This window comes from Hippopotamus amphibius, chromosome 9, assembly GCF_030028045.1.
Source record: "Hippopotamus amphibius kiboko isolate mHipAmp2 chromosome 9, mHipAmp2.hap2, whole genome shotgun sequence".
NCBI classification, from domain to species: Eukaryota; Metazoa; Chordata; class Mammalia; order Artiodactyla; family Hippopotamidae; genus Hippopotamus; species Hippopotamus amphibius.
The window spans coordinates 31105660-31125139 of record NC_080194.1 but is presented as its reverse complement, the minus strand read 5'-3'; the positions used below and the strand labels follow the sequence as shown (position 1 = coordinate 31125139).

At 47.6% G+C, this 19480-nt stretch overlaps 1 protein-coding gene across 7 annotated transcripts in view; it reads left to right on the top strand.

Moving 5' to 3' along the window:
- Positions 1 to 19480, top strand: part of BMAL1 (basic helix-loop-helix ARNT like 1) — a 100434-nt gene that overhangs the window by 12252 nt on the left and 68702 nt on the right. For 3 of the 7 annotated variants that reach the window (XM_057749421.1, XM_057749417.1, XM_057749414.1), the window contains exon 2: positions 18196 to 18268. The exons of 2 other annotated variants lie outside the window; for them this stretch is intronic. The gene's annotated coding sequence lies outside the window, so the exon portion shown is untranslated. Of the gene's footprint in view, positions 1 to 13812; positions 14419 to 18195; positions 18269 to 19480 lie in introns of those variants that run through there. 2 more of the 7 variants (XM_057749415.1, XM_057749422.1) reach the window with 2 other exon arrangements.

Here is a 19480-nt window from a genome sequence, read left to right as displayed (position 1 = left end):
AATTATTAAAGTGAAGTATTTTCTGCTACGCACTACACTGTTACTGAATCAGAATAAATAAAAAGTCATGTAATTGGTTGTTGTGTTAGGTTTAATTGATTTGCACCTACTTTCGATGGTATAGAATACGCATAGATCTTCTGTGGCATATTATTGGACCAGCAGCCCTTCTAGCTTTAAAAGTCCCTAGGCTTTAGTAGATGATAAAACATGGAGTTTATGTAATTTCTTTAAAAAGTTGACCATCGAGTTCTTGGTTGGGAACACACGCTCTTATTATCACATTGTTTCCATGGAGAAATGGGCCTTGATTCACGTAATTTCAGCTCCTGGTGTTTTTTCTAGGAATGGAGTGAACTGCTATAGGAGAGGGGACTGGTCATGTTATCACTTAGAGCTCTCCCCCCTCCTGTTACTACAGGAGGCTGGTTTGCTTTCTAGGCCCTTTCAGTTTTTCCTGTGACCTGAACATAAATCATCTTTGAGATCCTGGTAGTTTCATTTTTGAAAAGTTTTCCATGAAATAAACCTGAATGGAATACTTTCTTATATAGTTTTGAACATCCCCTTTAAAGTGTTTAATCGATGACAAGGGGCTTTGCTAAGAGAGTGAAGAACAGGTCTCACTCAAGCTTCTTGTATTAGTTGGGACACAGAGCGAATTCCTGTATTAGGGAGAACCACAGGCACACTGGCTGAAATTGGGTGGAAGCTGATTTCTTTCTCATGTACCAGTTTAGAGTAGCTAGTGGTCCAGGCCTTCTGTCTTCAGCACATACCTTCCACTTGGGGGTTGAAGGTGGTAGCTTCAGTTTTTACCATCTCCCAGGAGAAGGGATCAAGATGTCGTACATGCAGTCATTTTAAGGGCAAGACCTGGAAGTAGCACATTCTTTTATCCCAGAGGCCAGAACTTAGTCACATGGTTACATTTAGCTGCAAAGGAAGCTGGGAAATATCTTTAGCTGGAAAGCTGTTTTTCAGAGTGGAAAGGAGATTGAACACTGAGGGAGACTAGCAGAGTGCTATACTGTGGGAGGGAGTAAGTAGGGTCTGAAGCTCTTGCCAGGAAAGCTGGAAGGATGTCTGAGTCCAGGCTCAGACTCTAAAAAGGCTCCCAGAAACCAGGACACATGCAGCCATCTGGAAGTCAGGGCAACTCATTGAGCAGAAACTGGGCAGCCAGGTAGAACCCAGGTGCTGAAGGGGATAGGAATAACTCAGGAAACTTTAGCTAACAATAAGAGGAAACTCACCAGCACTGGATGAGGAGTCAGGAACCCTGGATTTGAGTCTGGCTCTTCCATGTCATAGCCTGGGGTAAGATACTCCAGTGAATGTTTGCTATATCATCTAGAATATGGGAACAATGGCGATGACCTTTCTGTCTCCCAGGCTTAGTGTGAGGATAACCGATGGGCAAGCGCTCTGCAAACTGCAGCTCCGTGGAGGTGGGCACAGCATCTGTGTTATTCACCTTTGTGTCCGTAGCACCCATCCCAGTGCCTGGCATGGGCACATTTGTTGTATGAAGTGAACTATTATGGGAGGTGAAAAAAAATGCATTGTGCTAAGGAGATCTTGATCCTGGATAGTCTTCTCTACTAGGTGGAAAGATTATAATCCCCACTGGCCAAGGCCTTGGGCCTATGTGTAAAACCAGGTTCCAAACCAGGATGCAGGCAGACATCAGGGGAGCTCCCAACCAGGTAGCACATGACACATAATATGTCCTTGGCAAGGCCATTTGCTTACTCCACAGTTTAGGTCACAGAATACAACAAAACTGGAGATAAGATTTGAATGTCATGGTCCGTGAATGTGAACTGATCATTTTTAAATGGTTTGGTTCACATGCAGATTGGAAGATGAAACTTTCCCAAGACCACTAGAACATGATTTTTTGCTTCAAAATAATAAGATACAGTAGAAAATTCTTCTGTTGATTTGAAAAATGTGTGGCTTGTTCAAAAAATATTTCTTGAAAATATGATCTAGGTAAGAAGATATAAAGAGTTTAATGTTTATCTTATGGGCCGTTTCTGTCTTAGCAATACTGATTTTTTTTTCTCTTGCTAAAGAAATGGGGGCTCAGCAGAATAATCAGTTTTGCTTCTTTTTTTTTTTAACTTCATGAAGGGTTTCTTTTATTCATTTTGTTAATTAATTTGTTTCTTCACTAAGAGTAAACTTCTTTCTTAGAACCCAGTCGAGTGCTTTTAAGTGAACTTTACCAGAAGAAGGCAGGAATTGAAATTATATTCACAGTATGCCCTCAACTCTGTTAAAATTTCATCCATAGAAGGAGGGAAATGCAGCGGAGTGGTAACAGTGGTTCTCATCTTGTGGAATTAGAGGTGATTTTTATTCTCATCTTCTTCTCTGCGGTTTCCTGTTTTTCAACAGTGAGCATGTATTACGTTTGTAATCATAAAAGGCCAGTTAAAAATTAGCCCCACAAATTAATACTCTCCAGCCAAATCAAGAGTCTTTATTTTTGGCAACCTGGGCTGGCCTGTAAACCATCATGTTAACTCAGACCTATCCAAATTATTTTCTGACTGAGGCATTTAGGAATTTCTTATGAAGAGGATGTTTTCCTTCTGGAAGTTAATATAGAAAGCGAAGTGTTTATAGTGTGTTAGGAAAGATGTCCTACGTAACACTCCTCCTGGATTCTGACTAGCCTTTATTACAGTCACTTAAGGAAATGAATTCTGCAGGTTTCCCAGTCAGTGTGTGACTGTTTTTTGTTTTTTGTTTTTTGTACTCTTATGTCCCTCAGGTACCTCTGACTCTGTTACCCTGGGACTGAGCTACCCTGTCCTCTGTTCTCTCAGGACCCGTCCACTTCTAGTGTCCCCTCCATCTGTTTGTAACTGTGTAGATTTGGTCGTGGCTTCTTCCCGCCAACATTTTTATAGAGTGAAGAGGGCATGTTGTCGTTCTTTTCCCTGTAGCACCTTCCCTTTGCTCCTTGTCGTGGCTCAGGTGAGTGGTCTGAGCAGTGCTCTTGGGGTGCGATGAGGAGGGGTCAGGATTACAGGGAAGGGGTGGGGGCCCTGAGCTGGCTGAGAGCCTCGGGGGAGGCACTGAGCCATCCATCCAGCACTTAGCCCACGCCTGGCAGGGCAGGCCCAGGCGCAGCTCTTCAAGATGAGCGCTGGGTGTTTGAAGCCAGGCAGTCCCCAAGCCGTGCATTCACTTGCCATGATCCTGCAGTGTGGCAGCCACTGTTCTAGAGGCTGGCTGCGGGCACAGTGATGGGCAAGGCAGACCTGGCCTCTGCTCCTATGAGCTTTTGTTCTGGTGGGAGAGAGATACAGTTCACAGAGAAATAAATGATAAAGGTAATTACAGATTGTAAGAGTGGCCCAGAGGTGGTTACACGTGCCCATTTGTAGTGGAGCAGGAGGACCAGAGTTGGGATGCACCCAAGGCATGGCTCCTTCTATGTCCTCGGTGCTTTCTGGTGCAGAGGAATGAGATCAAGGAGACCTCTGAGCTGCTTCTCCCATTCAGTCAGCCTGGGCCAGGTGGGGGTCTACAGGTGGAGAAAGCAAAAGCTGAAGGCGTGAGCGAGGGGCCGGCTTTACTAGGTCCCTCCGCCTGCCTGTCTCTGGACCGCCCAAGATGCATGTCCATCTTTTCTGAACAGTGGTGAGCCAGTTTGCACATAGGGGTCTAGATTTGCACATGCCACAGCTTTGTCTAAAAGGGAGCTTATATTCTCTCCCTAATTTTCAACTTTTAATGAGGACCAGCTTCTCATCCCTCCAGTGGGACCCTGAGCTATTACCTTCAGGAAACTCATTTTAATTAACTTCACCCCGCTTCCCCATCACCCAGCCACCCCCAGTGCTTTTGCTCGTGGCTGAGTCTGACCTTTGCATGTTATTTGAAAGAATTCACAGAGCTGTTGCCCTTTCTGAAACTCTTGATGACCAACTCTCACAGGATCTTTCTGCCTCACTATCTGCTTGGCATTTGACTGCCCAGAAAAGCTTGGAGTTGGGCAAGAAAAGTAATTTTCCTGAACATCCTTGTTGAGTCTTCTTTTGTATTATGCTTCTCTGCCAGACTAGGACTCGGCCATTCATCCTGCTCTTTGTGTCGCCTCTTTCTGAAAATCTGGACAAACAGGCCTCTCCCCCCCATGGAGATCCAGCCTCCTTCCTCTACTGATGTTATGACTGCTTTTCTGACCTTCTCCTCCCATCTTCCTTCTCCAAGAGCAAAGCCTTTGAAGCTTGCCTCCTACCGGCTTGATGCAGCACAGAAAATTTGAAGTTATCTGCGTTTGGCAGGGGTCTGGGAACTCACTTGGCTTCCTGAGGGCCCCCCACCCCCACCCTTCTCCCACCCACAAACTGTGCTGTTTAACCAGAGAACAAGTCATTCATGCTGTGATCATTTAACACTCCTACCAGGGCCTGCTTGGGAGGCTCTTTGTTACTAAATTCAGTTTTCCTGGGTGGGTGGGTGGGTGGGGGAGAGCTCGTTACTATTCTCATTCTTTTGGTGGTGTTACCATTCCTTTAAAAATATATCCACGTACATGCATGTGTATGTGTGTATGTTTATGCATCTCCTTCTTATAACAAAGGGCTTTGGAATGAGTTGACGCTCAGAGAGCCTGGTTTTAAACCCTGGGAGTGGTAGTGATCCTTGGGAAATAGATCCTTTACTGTAGTTCCAAAGAGTCACTGACTCACATTTGGTAAAGTTTTATTTCAGCCTTAATTTCATAGTTTTCCCTAGTTTCTGAGATAACTTTGGTCCCCTGTATTCCGCTTCCAGAAAAGAATGTAGTCATTGGCTCCACCCCTTAAATCCACAGACTTGGCGAGGAAAGCCTTTCACTGGCTGCCTGGTGCTTGTGGCTCTGTTCGGCTCACGCAGCTCTTACACGTTGTCCCCGCGGAGAGTGCTGTCCAGAGCTTTGGGGACTCAGAGGGACAAAGCACCTGCTACAGTGTTTCCAGCCCAGGCCTATCTGCAGACTTCCTTTTCCTTGGCCACAATGTGGTAAAATGTGTTCAGTTTGCTCTGGAGCAAGCAGTTTTATTTTAAAAAGTTTAATCCGGAGGTTGCCCCAAGGTGGTCTGAAAGTCTTTCTCCCCTCGTGTATTTTGACTGGTTTATATGGTGTTCTGGCCTTTGTCTGGCCACACCTGCTGAGGAGGGATGGAAGAAGCGGTCCTTCCCCCTATCTTGAGACAGGACAGGCCTGGATGAGGCTGCAGGGATAAGGGAGTCATCTATTCACTTAATGTCACTTGAGGGTCTACTGGTCACCTGGCATGATGGAAGCCACTGGAGTGTTGAGAGCAAGAAAATAATATCTGTGTTTTTTAAGGAACTGGCTACCTGTGGACTGAGGTGGGGATGACAAGCATGGAGAGGGAGATGGGTTAGGAGGTGGTGGTGATTCTGGTCCAGGGAGCAGTGCTGCCTTGGACACTGATGGTAGGCATCCACGTGAGAGTGGCCAGGACACACACAGGCCTTCGTTGACTGCCGTTGCCATCTTCCCCAAGTGTGCCAGCCCTGCCTCTACGCCCCCCACCCCTGACAGCGAGCCTGATCTTCCCCAAGTGTGCCAGCCCTGCCTCTACGCCCCCCACCCCTGACAGTGAGCCTGATCTCCCCCAAGTGTGCCAGCCCTGCCAGTCTCCTGTACCATGACCGATGCTGTTCACTCTACCTGGAATGTTCTCATCCCCCGCTTGCCAATCCTGGCCTGTCTGCCACTGCCTAGCTGAGTACCTTGGGCGAGTTACCAAATCTCTCTTGAGCCTAATCTCTTTGTCTCTGCAAGAGTGATCACTGAGCCATCCTCATGGGATTGTGAGGATAATAAGATACATAGTTGAGTGTGATTATTGCAGTAGCCTCCGAAGCAGTGTGCTGCTTCCAGCCTTGCCTCCTTACTGTGTATTCTCTGCCCAGTGATCCCATGAAGAGGGGGTCAGCTCAGGTCATGCCTCTGGCCCAGAACCCTCTTGACAGTGGCTTCCTGTCTCACTCAGAGGAAAAGCCTTCTCCTGGCCCACGGGGCTTCCCAGTACTTCTCTGACCTCATCTCCCACCGCGGGGCCTGCTGAGGGTTTGAGCAGACTGGGTTCTGCATAGCGCACCGTGGTGTGTGTGAGTGGCGCCCTCCTGAGTTGTGCAGTGCACAGCTGTGCGGCTGTCCGTGCTGACCCTACCTGCCCCTCTCTGGCTTCACTCTAGCCGCACTGGAACCCTTGCTGTTCTTCACACATGCCAGGCGTGCTTCCTGTCCACGCTCTTTCCACTGACTGCCCCTCTGCCTCGAAGGCTCCTCCCCCAGGTATCCCTGTGGCTTGTTCATTCAGCTTCTCCGGATCTCTAATGTCACCTTGTTCAAAGTTGTACCACCCAGCCCACTGCCCCACCCCCATGTTCCCTGTTTCCCTTTTTTGCTTTATTTTTCCTCTTAGCACTTCTTGCCATCTAACATATAACACACTTTACTTATTTACCTTGTTTGTTGTCTATCTTTTTCAATAGAATCTAGGTTCTGAGGGCAGAAACAAGTGTTTATTTTCTTCACTGCTCTGTCCAGAGCACCTGAAACAGTGCCTGACGGGTGGTGGTGGATGCGTTTGCAGCAGAGCAAGTGAAGAGTGTGGTGCGGTGCTCAGCACACAGCACCTAAGACCTGCTGGCGGCTGTTCTGCTTCTTGTTGCGGACGATGGTCGCTCAGGGACCAGCTCTCGCTCGGCTTTCTCTGAGCCCTTCCCTAGCCCCTTCTTGGTTGAGTTGAATCACGGCTCCCTCTCTTCCTTGCTGTTCTTCCCTCCATGCCTTCTCTCTCTGGGTGGCGTTTGTCATGCTGCATTAGGGAGGTTTATTTCTCTCTTTTCGCTGTTTGAATTCCTGCAACGACTGGTGCGTTTGGATTTGTGTCTTTGTGCCCTGTGCCCGCAGGTTGGCACGTATTAGGAGCCCAGAGGGTGCCCTCTCAGGCAGCCATGGCAGGTAGGGAGCTCTCGAATCCATCAGGACCCTTACCAGACGTCCTGGCTCCAGCATCACTGCCTAATGTTTGCACCCCCTCCCAAGGAGGGTCAGGGAGAGTTTGACAACCACTTAAATGATGAAATCTCTAATGGTGTGTTTAGAGCAGATTTGGGGGAGAAGAGGACCTCCTGAGCATAGTCCTTTGGATGACAGTGTCTGGGTGACCTACTTCTTTCACATTTGAGAGCCTGGCCCTTTGGCTACTTAGGCCACAAAGAGTTGGGGTCATTCAGTGGAGACAGTGTGAGCAGTACCAGTGTGTTTGGAGAAGGCCTGGGAAAATGAGAGAAAGCTTGAGCTGATGCTTAGGGCCTTTGGAAGAGAGCATGGCTTCTGGAGGTGGCACAGGAATGAGAGGGCAGCCCCTGGCCAACCTGGGGAGGGAGGTGGGTGTCTTAGGAGGCCTAATTAGGTAGATGGTTTGGGCCCCTTGAGGGAGGACCTTACATGCCAGACAGGGAGTTTGGCCCCTTGTATTTGCAGGAGGTGTCCAGGTTGGGGATTCTGGTAGGGGTATAGGTAGGAATCAAGGGGGACGGGAGATGTGGGAAGGAGCTCTGGAGTCTTCTTCTCCTGTCCAGAAACAGAGTTGTCGTGTGGGACCCATGGGTGGCACAGCAGTGCCGGAGGTCATGCCTTTAGGGCCCAGCATTGACACCCACAAGGACGGTGCGCTTCAGCTGAACCAACAGTACAGGAGGCTGAGGGGTTAGAGGCAGGGGTTTGGCATGGACTGGGGTGTAAGAGGGGGCTTTTTCTCTTTTGGGGGCAACTTTTGGTCTCCTGGGGTCCCTAGGATCTTCATGCCTTGCTCTGGTGGCTCACTTGTTCATAAGCCATTGCTTCTGTCATCGGCTGGGTCCCGACACTTTGTGCAGGGCGAGGCAGTCTGACTCGTCTGTCAGTCTTGCACCAGGTTTCTCTATGGAAGAGCTTTACGCCCAGAGACAGGCAGACTCAAATTCAAGTGTCAACTCAGCCCCTAACTCTCTATGTGGCCTTGGCTAAGATACTTGTTCTCATGGGGGCTCACTTTCTTTATCTGCCAGGCTATCAGCAAACAAGCTAAATCCCTGGGTTCTAGGCCAGAGCCCCTAAATCCCTTCTGCCTTGGAGCAGGATTAGTCTCAGAGGCTTAGGAAGGGCTGAGCCTTCTGGTGGGAGCTCGGTGGCCACACTGTGGAAAGGCCACGGCTTAACTTTAAGTGTCTTAGGGGTTTGAAGACCGTTCTCTCACCCAGGGATTGATTCATTCTGCGATGGAAGGGTTCTCTTTCCCACTTCCCTTGCCTGCTTTGGGATGGAATTCCTGAAATGACCTTGGCTTTGGGGTGCCTTTCCCATCTCCCATTCTGTGCTCCTAAGCAGGGTCCGTGCCCCATGCCCAGGGTTCTCATATTCCTGCTGCCAGCCCCTCTGACCCTGTTTACTGAGATTTTCTCTTTGCTTTTCCCTCATTCTCCTTGCTTCTGACTTCAAACCCAGGGCCTCATCCGCCCAGCTGGGGCAACCGTAGTGGCACAGACACGTATCCCCACACATTGCATCCCCTTTCCTCTTAAGATGATATCCTCAGCCTTTTCCCATGTGGCTCCCTCATTTTCAGCATGCTTCTTTAAAATGGCTGCATAATATTCTATCAAGGGAATGCCTTCAATAAGCCATGAGCTTGTTATGGGGCATTTAGATGACTTCTAAGTTTTGCTCTTTCAGCTAATGCTGCATTAAGCCATCTTTGTGTATTACAGAATCATTTCATTAGGTTGGCATTTATCTAGCTAATGGCAATGGCCCAAGATTAGATAGAGAATCAGAAATTTTTTTTCCCAAGAAGAATGTCATGAGAATATATTCAAATTTTACTTTAAATGCTGAGAATGTCTTTGTCATGTTTTCCATGAATGAAGAATCAGGCTGACGGTCATGTGAAATTAGTTGTAAGTGAAAGGCTGTGTGTTTACAAGTAATACATGGCTTGTTTGTTCTTAAGTGTGGAGGTGAGCCTAGTACGTTCTCTTAAGGAGTAATCTGCCTGCTCAAATGGAGGAATTATGTGTCCCTGTATCTTTGGTGCTTTATTTAAAACAATAACAAAATAAAATAAACAATGATCTCTTCTTAAGGATGTTTTTAAGAAGTAGCCTAAAACAAGAAAAAGTAAATAGGATTTTTGAGGGGAAAAAATACGTCTCCCTAAGACAGAGTGAGCCTGTGGGAAGTACTGTTAGCAGTGCAAGCAGGTTACAAACTAAACTTGCCAAGAGGATTTGGCTTTTTGTTGGCCATTAGGAAATGGCTAGAATGAAACTGAGAAACAAATAGGACTGACTTGGTCTCCTGTATTCTTTTTAACCTGAAATCTGTGTTGGCTTTGGGGTGATGGGGAAGGCTTCCTCTGTCCTGCTGATTTATTGTTGTTTTAGTCTCTGTAGATTGTTATGTAGACCCAGGCTCTAGGCTTTGCATTTCAACTTAACCCAGCAGGTGTTGACTGAGTTTGTACAGTGTGCAAGGTTTTAGGGGATAAAAATTGGGAAAGGAAAAAAAACCCAGTGCACCCCTGTTTCTGAGGAGCTCATGAACTGGGAGTGGGAAGGTAAGACAAGTCTAGAATTAATGATTATTCAAGAGAGTTGAAGAAGAGGGCCCCTGGAGAAGCCAGCCCTACCCTGTTAGAGAAGGGAGGTATTTATCTCATTGGACAGATGAAGTGGGGGAATGTAGAAAGAGGTTAAAGAGTGGTTGCTTTTGTCGGCACCTTAAGGACTGTCTGAGATAGAGCCTGGGCATTCCCAGCAAAGGTGAAAGGCCTGAGTCGGGGAAATGGAGGTGGAAGGTGTATGTTTGGGGTTTGGCTGAAACAGTGGGCCCATGTAAGAGTGGTCATAGCTAGCACGTTATGGCGTGTATCAGGTGCGGGGCATGGTTCTAAGACCTTTATCTATATTAACTCATTTAATCCCTGCAGTGACCCAAATGAGGTCTTTTATAATTGTCTCCACTTTGCAGATGAAGAAATAGACATAAAACTGTTGATTAACCACCCAAGACCATAGTGCAGTACAGCTAAGATCAGACCCAGTTGGTCTGGCTCCAGAATATCTGCTTCTAACCACAAAGCTGTCCTGCCTTCAGTATAGGGGAAGAACAGGCACTAGAACCAGAAAGGTGCCTAGGAGTGTCTTAGAGGCTTGGGGTACCAATGTTCAGAGATGCAGAGGTGGAAGAGGGGCAAGAGATGGAGATGAGAGGGGTCGCAGTGGTGGGTATGGAGGAGTTTGGTGAGAGCTGTGAGGGGCCACAGGAAGGAGGAGTTTCAAGGACGGGCTTTGTCAACAAGGCCCAGCACTGCAGAGAGTTCCAGGAGGTGAGATCTGAGAGCAGATCTGAGCCAACAAAAGCTGAGAAGGCCTGTGGAGAGGGGGCGGCTGGACTGAAGACACGAGGAGCTACAGCCTGGGCTCTCCTGACCGGGTGGGGCTGCTCACTCCAGGCGTCTCTGTATTTTGACAGTGGTGAGGCAGGTGCAGGCATCGGTGTGACTGTCTGTGTCCTCTTATCCGTAGAAAGATGTGAGCATAAGAGAGGGGCAGGGGAGAGCTGGCACTGCTCATTTGGCAAACCCAGTGGCTCTTCTGCAGCCTAATGATTTCTGAAAGCTGTTTGCTATGCTCAGGCCCAAGTGTGACTGCCTCATCTGAATGCTGTAGCAATCTCTGTTTTTCCTGGAAAATTGGGCCCATGTGGGCTCTGTGTGTGGTTTATTTGAGTTCCATTTTTACAGCCTTATTACCTTGTCCTCATGATGCAAGAGGCCTCTCTTTTCTGGAGCTTTGCTGTGAAAATTGTTTCTTAAAAGGCACAAAGTGATCTCTCATCATTGGGGTGGTGCTCTCTCCAGAGCAGTGCTTTTCTGCAGACTCGGCACACACTTTTCATCACCCCTGACACCAGTTGTCATGTTTTTCTGATCGTTTGCAATTTACTGAGAACTTTTAGGCAGCTCTTGAATCTCACTACCTGGGTGTTTGCCACGATTTGTTCCAGAAGAGTTTGCACATGTTCCTTCTTCTCTGATAGGTGGTGGCCCTACCAGTGACCTTTCAAGGGCCTGACCCCCAGTCTTGTCCTCTGGCCTTGAGTTTATAACAATAGTAATTAGCATTTGTGGAGCCTGAGCTGTTACCAGGCACTGTATCAAAAGGTTTATGTTCATGATCTTAATTATTTCCAGTCCCTATAAAGAAGGTACTATTACTCCCCCTGCATTTTACAGATGAAGAAGATGAGTCTTACAGTGGTAGAGTAACTTGCCCCAGGTCACACAGGTAGTAAATGGCAGGTTGGGCCTCCAACCAGGCCTTTCTGACCTTGGAGCCCAAGCAGTCCATTCATACATTCATTTATTCCTTCATTCAGCAACACATGATTGTCCACAACATGCCAAGCACTGTTCTAGACCCTGGGGATACAACAAAGGGAAAAGAAAAGCAAAAATTCCTGCTCTTGGCTTACATTCAAATGTGGGGAGATAGAGAATAAATAAATAAATAAAATATACAGTACGCTATATGGTAATAAGGACTAGGGAGAAAAACAAAGCAAGGAGGTCAGCTAAGACGTGTTGGGAGGATTTTAAGTAGAGTAATCAAAGAAAGTTCCATTGAGAAGAAGACCAAATTGTTAGGTCAAGTAGCAAACAGACCTCTAAATCTCAGTGTATCAGCCCAAGAAAACTTATTTCTCGTACAGAAAAAGTTCCAGTGTGGCTGTTCCTGGTTAGCAGGCATCCTTCCTGGTGGTTATTGAGGGACCCACACTCCTTCTGTCATGTGACTCTGCCCTCTTCAAGACCCTCAGATCCCTTTTCATTCAGCTGGTGAGTGAGGAGAAAGAGAGAACTTTGTGGGGAGGTTTTCGTGGGCCATTCTGGAAGAAGCGTGGCAGCCCTACTACCCATTGGTCAGAACTCGGTCGCATGTGCACTCCTCCCTGTAAGGGAAGCTGGGAAATGTGCTCACAAGAGAAAGGACATGGGCTTTGGTGAACTCGAAGTATAGCGTGTGCCATGGTGAATAGGGTGAAGGAGTGAGTCACGGGTTTAACTGGGGAAGAGCATCAGGCCATGGGAACAGCAGGTCGAAGGTGGCCGGGGTGCCCGGAGTGGAGTGAGGAGAAGCTGAGGACGTGGTAGAAAGTAAGGGCAGAGAAGCACGGGGGCCAGGCCATTAGGGTCATTGTCAGGACTTGGTTGCACTGTGAGTGACAAGGAGAGCCACGGACATTTCAGGGCTTTGAGAGAGGAATGGCACGATCCGAGTTATGTCTCGAAAGGAGCGCCCTGACTGCCGTGTTGAGGGAGGACGCAGGGAGAACGTCGCGTCTGCTGGCACTGTCCAGCCAGTGATGAGAGCAGCCAGGTCCCGAATGGGGGTGATGGTGGAGACGCTGCGAGGTGGCTGGGTATGAGATCTACTCTGAAAACGGAACAACAGGTCTTGCTGTGGGATTGGTGGTGGGGTGTGACAGGGAGGGAGGGGTCAGGGTGGTTCTGAGATTTGAGCTTTTGCTTAATGACTGTTAGACTCACTTCCTACCCTCAGAAGTAAAAGCAGGGGGAACGTTTTTGAAAAAAGCTATCGGGACGCCCTCTGGGCCCTGACCTATCTCGCATAGCCTCTTCTTCACAGTACTTTCTTTAGCACAGACAGACAATTCTTTCCCGCAACTGAGCTTTCAGACAGAGGGAGGACATCTGTAGCTCGTCCCAGCACAGAGCCTGGATCAGACAACACTGGAGTGGTCTCACCTCATTGCCTGGGATCTTTGGGCCAAGTCTTGGGGCCTCTTGCACTGATGTGGAAGGGGTTCAACGCCCCCCTGGGTAACCAAGAGATGCTTGCAGAGGCCACTTGTAATCCATGCTGTGTGTAATGTAAGAACATAAGTCTGTTTGGGACTGGAGGTGGAAACAGTTTTCCTGGTTCTTCCTTGGCAATCATGACCTGCCAAAGCAGAAATGAGAGATGGAATTTTTTAGTAGAGGGTGCTCCCACTGGGAGCATAAGGGGAAGAAAGTCTGTCTTAAACAGAGCAGGAGGGTATGAGCTGTGGCAACAAATATTGCTTGCCTACCTGGTGCTGGCCACTGGCTGGGTATTGTAGTTTTGGTATTTTGGGTGTTTGGTTTCATTGGAAAGGGAAACAGATGCACTGTTCCTGCCCTCCTGGCAGAGTGACCTGTGTGGCTAGATCATAGAATGATTTCCTGGAAGAAATCTTCTTTACACCTAAGTATTTCTTTTTCTTTTCTTTTTTTAGTGATTGTGAATGGTACTGTTTTAATTTCAGTGTCCATATGTTCATTGCTAGCATATAGAAAAACAATTGATTTTTAATTTTTATTTTGTATCCTACCTCCTTGATAAATTCAGTAGTTAGTCATAGGCATTTTTTTTTTTTTGGTATATTCTGTAGGATTTTCTGTCTAGACAATCATATCATCTACAAATAGAGATGATAGTTTTATTTCTTCCTTTCCAGCCTGTTTGTTTCATTTGCTTTTGTTGCCTCTTGAACTGGCTGGGACTTGGAGCACTTTGCTGAGTACGAGTGGTGAGAGTGGACAACATTGCCTGTTCCTAATCTTGCGGGGGCAGCATTCAGCCTTTCACCATCAAGTATATGCTGAGCTGTAGACGTTTCTCTGCAGATGTCATTTGCACTTTGTTGTATGGGTGTGGGTGGGACCATGGGATTTTCTGTGGTGTTTGGCTGATACAGAGCGATTATTATCTAAAAGTTGTCTGTCTTGCTCGAGGCAGCAAGCTTTTGTTGGAGCCTTTTTTGTCTGTGCTTGTTGACATCTCCGGGTTCTTCCGTTGCAAGTGAGGCAAAAAGAAAATGCAGGCTGCTCACCACGGTGTCCTTCCTTGGGGCCTGAGGCCCCTCACTGGTCTGCCTTCTTCACTCTGCCTTTCAGAGTCCTCTCGCATTTGTTTTACGTTTCATGTGCAGGGGTTTTCGTTGTACACAGCAGGTGGAATAGGGAAAAGTGTGTCTATTGCATCCTCCTGAAAGTGGAAGTGGTTGGGAGAAATTAGAGGATTGGGTTGAAGCTCGTGTGTGAAGGGCCTTCACACCATTGGTTTGACTCTGTAGGTGGTAGGAGGGCTGTTGGAGGTTCAGCTCTGTAGCACTGTGGAGGGATGGCGGGGAGTGGGGAGTGGGGAGTGGCAGAGAGATGGGGAAGCTGGTGCCTGGGCCCAGGGAGGAGAGGAGGAGGTTCTGGACTGTGACAGCTGACATGGGGCAGAAAGGAAGAAGGGGGAGTTCACGTGAGCCACGAGGAAGTCCGAGGATACCAGGTGAGTCTGAGGTTTCTAGTTTGGGCAGCTAGCTAGGAGACTGGGGAGACAGGGGAGGGGTGTAAGTGTAACAGAGTGGGTATGTTCTAGGCCTTTTAGAGCATGTCTGAAAGATTGGATTAACTGTACTTCCCTGCAGGGCCCGGCTCCACAGAGGAAGCCTGGCTGCTGTGTGAAACCCAAGGAGCACGCGTTCTGGGCAGAGGGAACAATGTAGGGAAAGGCACAGATGCGGGAAGCATCATGGCCGGCCTGTTGGGGCTCCAGCCAGCTGAGGCATAAGTGGGTAGTTATTGGTTCCATAACTGGGAAGGATGCTGTAGGAGTTCACAGAAGCAAGAGGTTCCGGAACAGGAATTGATGCTGCTGGTGGTCCATCTGGCGACTTCCTTTCTTTGTGTGTTAACGTCAGTCTTTCCTACCTCAGACAGGCCACCCTCCCTGGGGGGCACCGCTGCTGACAGCCCCAGCTTAGCAGTCCCAGTGAAGGGAGAACTCCTTGCTCTGCATCCATATGTGAATTCTAGAGAAAGGCTCTGGTTGGCGCAGTTTGGTGATGTGCTTGTCCTTTCTGACCTATCACTGTTGCAGGGAGTGGACTGCTCTAATCTCAGCTGGGTGGTTTACCCACCCCTGTTGGATCAAGCCAGGCCTTTTTTTTTTTTTTTTTCCTTTCTTTTTCTTTTTTTCTTGGCCATGCTGCACAGCTTGCAGGATCTCAGTTCCCCAACTAGGGATTGAACCTGGGACATGGCAGTGAAAGCTCAGAATCCTAACCGCTAGCCACCAGGGAACTCCCAAGCAAGATCTTTTAAAGAAGAAGGCAGAAAAAAAGCATCTAGGGAAGATAGAAAAGAATATTTACTATGGTTTACTGTAATATCTTTTGAAGAATTTATAGTCTGGCAATGTAGGAACTCTATGGAGAGTTTTAAAGCAGGGGACTTGATCAAATTTAGGTTTTCTTAAAATCATCACTGTGTAAAGTTGTAGTTGGAAATAATTAAATGAGTAGAGCTGGGAGACTGGTAGAGAGGCTGCTGCTGTAATTCTGGGGAGAACAGAGACCTCAGTTAATTGAAGTCCTTGGATTTTTATTTCATCTGGACTTCACCTGTAGCCACAGCATCAGGGACGTTGAGGAGGGGGTTAGAGTCTGGAGACAATTAGGCCAATAGGGTGTGGTGACCAGCTGGAGGGTACAGGGAGAAGGGGGCTTCAGGAGGACACACCAGCAGCACCAAGGGGGTAACACCTGTTCTCTGGGAGGCAAGCTTTCTCTTTGGACACTAGTTATTAAGTGGTGGCAGACTCGACATAGCTTTTTTATTGCTTCTTAAGAAATGTGAGTGGTATTGCTTCTTGTGGTGTCCTAACTGGAAGAGGAAAGTGATTGATTGTATTTGTCTCCCCTTAAAAAGTTTCCTTTCTTTAAGGAATCAGATAATAGGAGCTGTATCAGGATTGCCAGTCGAGAAATAGAGGGTTGGGAGGAGGATACCGGCCTGAAGACCGTGCCTCCCCCACCAGCCTGCCCCAGGGCCTGCAGGTCTCCTTTGGAAATATTTATCCCTTTGGCATTGTCCTTGCTGGAAAGGCTTGTAAGAATTTTAAGCAAAGAAATGACATAATCTGACTTATGTTGTCACAGATTCCCTCCTGTATTGAGAATAGGCTATGGATGGAGGTGGGAGTGACACCAAAAATAGAAGTAGGGAAAGCAGGGACACCAATTAGGAGGCTATTGCAATAATCTAGGATGGTAATGCTGGAGGAGGTGAGAAATGGTCACATTCTGAATATATTTTGAAGGTAAAAACCAGTTTTGGTGAGGATTGGATAGAGTGTAAGAGAGAAAGAGAGGAGATGAGAATGACTGCAAGCCTTTGGCCTGGGCAACTGGCAGACCATGGCCTTAAGCTGAGATGGGTGAGATTCTGGGAGGAGCAGGTCTGAGGGAAGGTCGGGGTCTGTGTGAGACATGTCAGGTTTGAGACGTGGAACATGTCTCACACAGACCTCCTGTCCACTTGACATGTTACCTGAAGCAGGCTGTAGGATATACTAGCCAGGAGTCTGGAGGAGAGGTCCACGCTTGGAGAGTAATCTGGGCATCCTCAGCACGTAGGTGATATGAGACTAGGTGAGATCACCCAGGGCAACTGAAGGAATACAGAGAAGAGTGGAAAACTAGGACCGAGCCCTGGGGCACCCTGACAGTAAGAGGTGGGGAGATGAGGAAGGACCAGCAGAGGGAAAGAACAGCCAGTGAGGTGGATGGAAAACCCAGAGTGCTAGCCTGGAAGCCAAGTGAAGAGAGTACTCAGACAAGAGGGAATGATTCACTGGTAGCAAAAGCTGTAAGAGGAGGACTCGGACTGTTGCCCGTTGGATCTAACAACCTGGAGGAGAAGTTAAATGCATGCTCTTGGACCCAAGCTTAGCCTTTCAAATAAGTTGTAGTTCCCACCTCGAAGGGGAATACGAGGGTGCAAAAAAGGGTTATTTAAGATTGATTGAAATGAGTCTGAGAAAGATGTGAAGATAGTACCGTGGGAGTCCAGCAGAAAGAGACAGTTCTTCTGGCTTTTGTGGGGAGGCTTGAGGTCAGATTCATTCATGTCTTTGTTCATTCATTCATTAATCAATCCACAGAAAGTTTTTGGGTGCCCATGGACTGGGAGGAAGGGAGAAGGTAGAGTTGTTGTTTAAGGGGTATAAAGTTTCAGTTTTGCAGATTAAAAAAAGAGTTCTGGAGATGGATGGTGGTGGTCGCATAGCAATGTGAATGTGTGTAACACCACTGAGCTGCACACTTAAAAATGGTTAAGCTTGTAAATTTTGTCATGTGCCCCCCCACCCACACAAAATTGGAAAGGAAACAGAAAGTCTTATTGGGCTCCATCATGACCTTGGTCTGGAATGTGATAGAAATGGAGGTCATTTCAGTAGAAGGAGATAATGTGGAGTGAAGGGGAGGAAGACATCATCTGGAAGGAATGCTGAGCGGAGGGTCTGGCCACCCGTCCTATCTGTCTGAATGGAAGGGTCCACCGGGGGAGACCACACGAGCTGAGGCTGCAGACTCGGCTGGGCCAGTTGGTGCAGGCCTGGCAGCCCGGCTGTGGAGTTGGGCTTGCCTTCCTAGGTTCCTTCTGGGAGCCTCTGAAGCTTGCTGCCCAGGGGAGTGTCATTCCAAAGGTGTGCATTTAGAAGCTTAATCTCATTAGTCCTTCCTGTTAAACCCTTGCCTATTAAAGGCAGTGGGATTGAAGCATGCATTTCTCTGATGCAAATTGTGGCCTAGCAGAATTTTAGATACCTGGGCATGTGTTCATGAATTAAGTAGGTTATTTTGCCACCCATTTTACAAATATTTATTGAGGACTATCTAAATGCCTGTAGTATTCTAGGCAGTGGGGGTAAGGGAAGGAGTGAATTTACCAGATCTCTTCTCTTGATAGGCCTACGGTCTGGGGACCCTCGTTCCCAAATAAGAAGGTATGCTACATTGTATCATGTGTTACCACAAACATCTCACCAGAGTTCCATGGGAGCCAGAGAGGAGGGGGTGCCTGGCCTGTTTGGGACACTGGGGCAGCTTCCAGGGAAAGACTGTCTGGTGGATTTGAAGGGTGAGCAGTATTTTCTAGGCAGAGAAACAGAGATGGACATTCTGGGAACACAGTAAATCAAAACTTACTGGGAGTTGTAAATTTAAAGAAAATGTGTAAATATTCTCTTTTAAAACTAAACTCTTATTTCATTGGCTTTTAGGTGGTGCTGGCTAGAGTGCATGCTTTTGGACCCAAGCTTAACTTTTCAAATGTGGAATGCTAGGCCTGCATTGGTAAGTTTGTTTGATGCCTTCTTACCGAATTATGCTGTCAAGGAGTGGTACTTGGAATGAAGGGCAAGGTAGTTAACATTGGTACTGCTCTGTGAAGGGTGCCAAACCTGGACCCTAGAGAAGCCTACAGTATAGGTGGCCAAGATCCATAGGCGAAGTGGACCTCACTGTAGGTTTCTGTGGTAGTTGCAGCGAGAGAGGCCAGAGGAGAAACACCCAGGGGTAGAGGGGATGGATGCAGCTGGCCTCACAGAGAGGAGGAGCTATGGCTGTGTTTTGAAGGATAGACAAGCCCAGGGGGGAGTGAAATAAGCTTTTAAGGCTTGAGACGGTGTGTGTAAGATGTGAAGAAAGTGGGCTCAGCGGAGACCCGTAGAAACAAAAACTTCATCCAGAGGAGTGGTGAGTAAGCACTTCTGCAAGATCTGCTGGTGGCTGATTATTCTGTTCTAGACCAGGGTCAGCTAACTTTTTCTGTACAGGATCAAGATGGTAAATATTTTTGGCTTCCTAGGCCGTATGGTCTCTGTCATAGCTATTCAGCTCTGCCATTGTAGTAGGAAAGCAGCCATCGATAATGTATACATGATGGTGTGGCTGTGTTCCAATAAAGCTTTATTTACAGGCCAGATTTGGCCTGTGGGCTATATTTGCCCACTCCTTTTCTAGACCCTGAATGCTGGGCTAAGGCACTTGGACTTTGTCCTGAAGGCAGTGCGAAGCCATTGAAGTTATTTGGGCAAAGAAGTGAAATGGCCGAAGTGACACGTTAGGAGCATTCATCCGATAGCTGGACGAGAAGCATGGGCTGTGTTCCAAGGCAGCAGCAGAGAGCTAGGCGTGAGGTCATGTGATTAACAGTACTTAAAATGGAGCAAAAGACCAATAGAAGAGATACTGCAAAGGGAGAACCATAAGATTTATGGTCTTCTTAGATTTTAAAGACAGGAGCCAAAGAAGATGACAGTTTAAACTTGGTAGTTCACAATGGTACCATTGACAGAAATGTGGCTGCTGGGGGTGGAGAAGGGCAGTTGATGCATCCAGTTTTAGATACACTGAATTCGAGATGGTAGTGGTTCATCCACAGGACATGTCAAGTAGACAATTAGAAATGCAGGGCTGAAGGCTGGACTGGGAAGGGTAGGCCTAGAGATGTGGAACAGAAGCCATAGGATTAATAAGTTCTGCCCATGATGAGCCTTAGGGAAT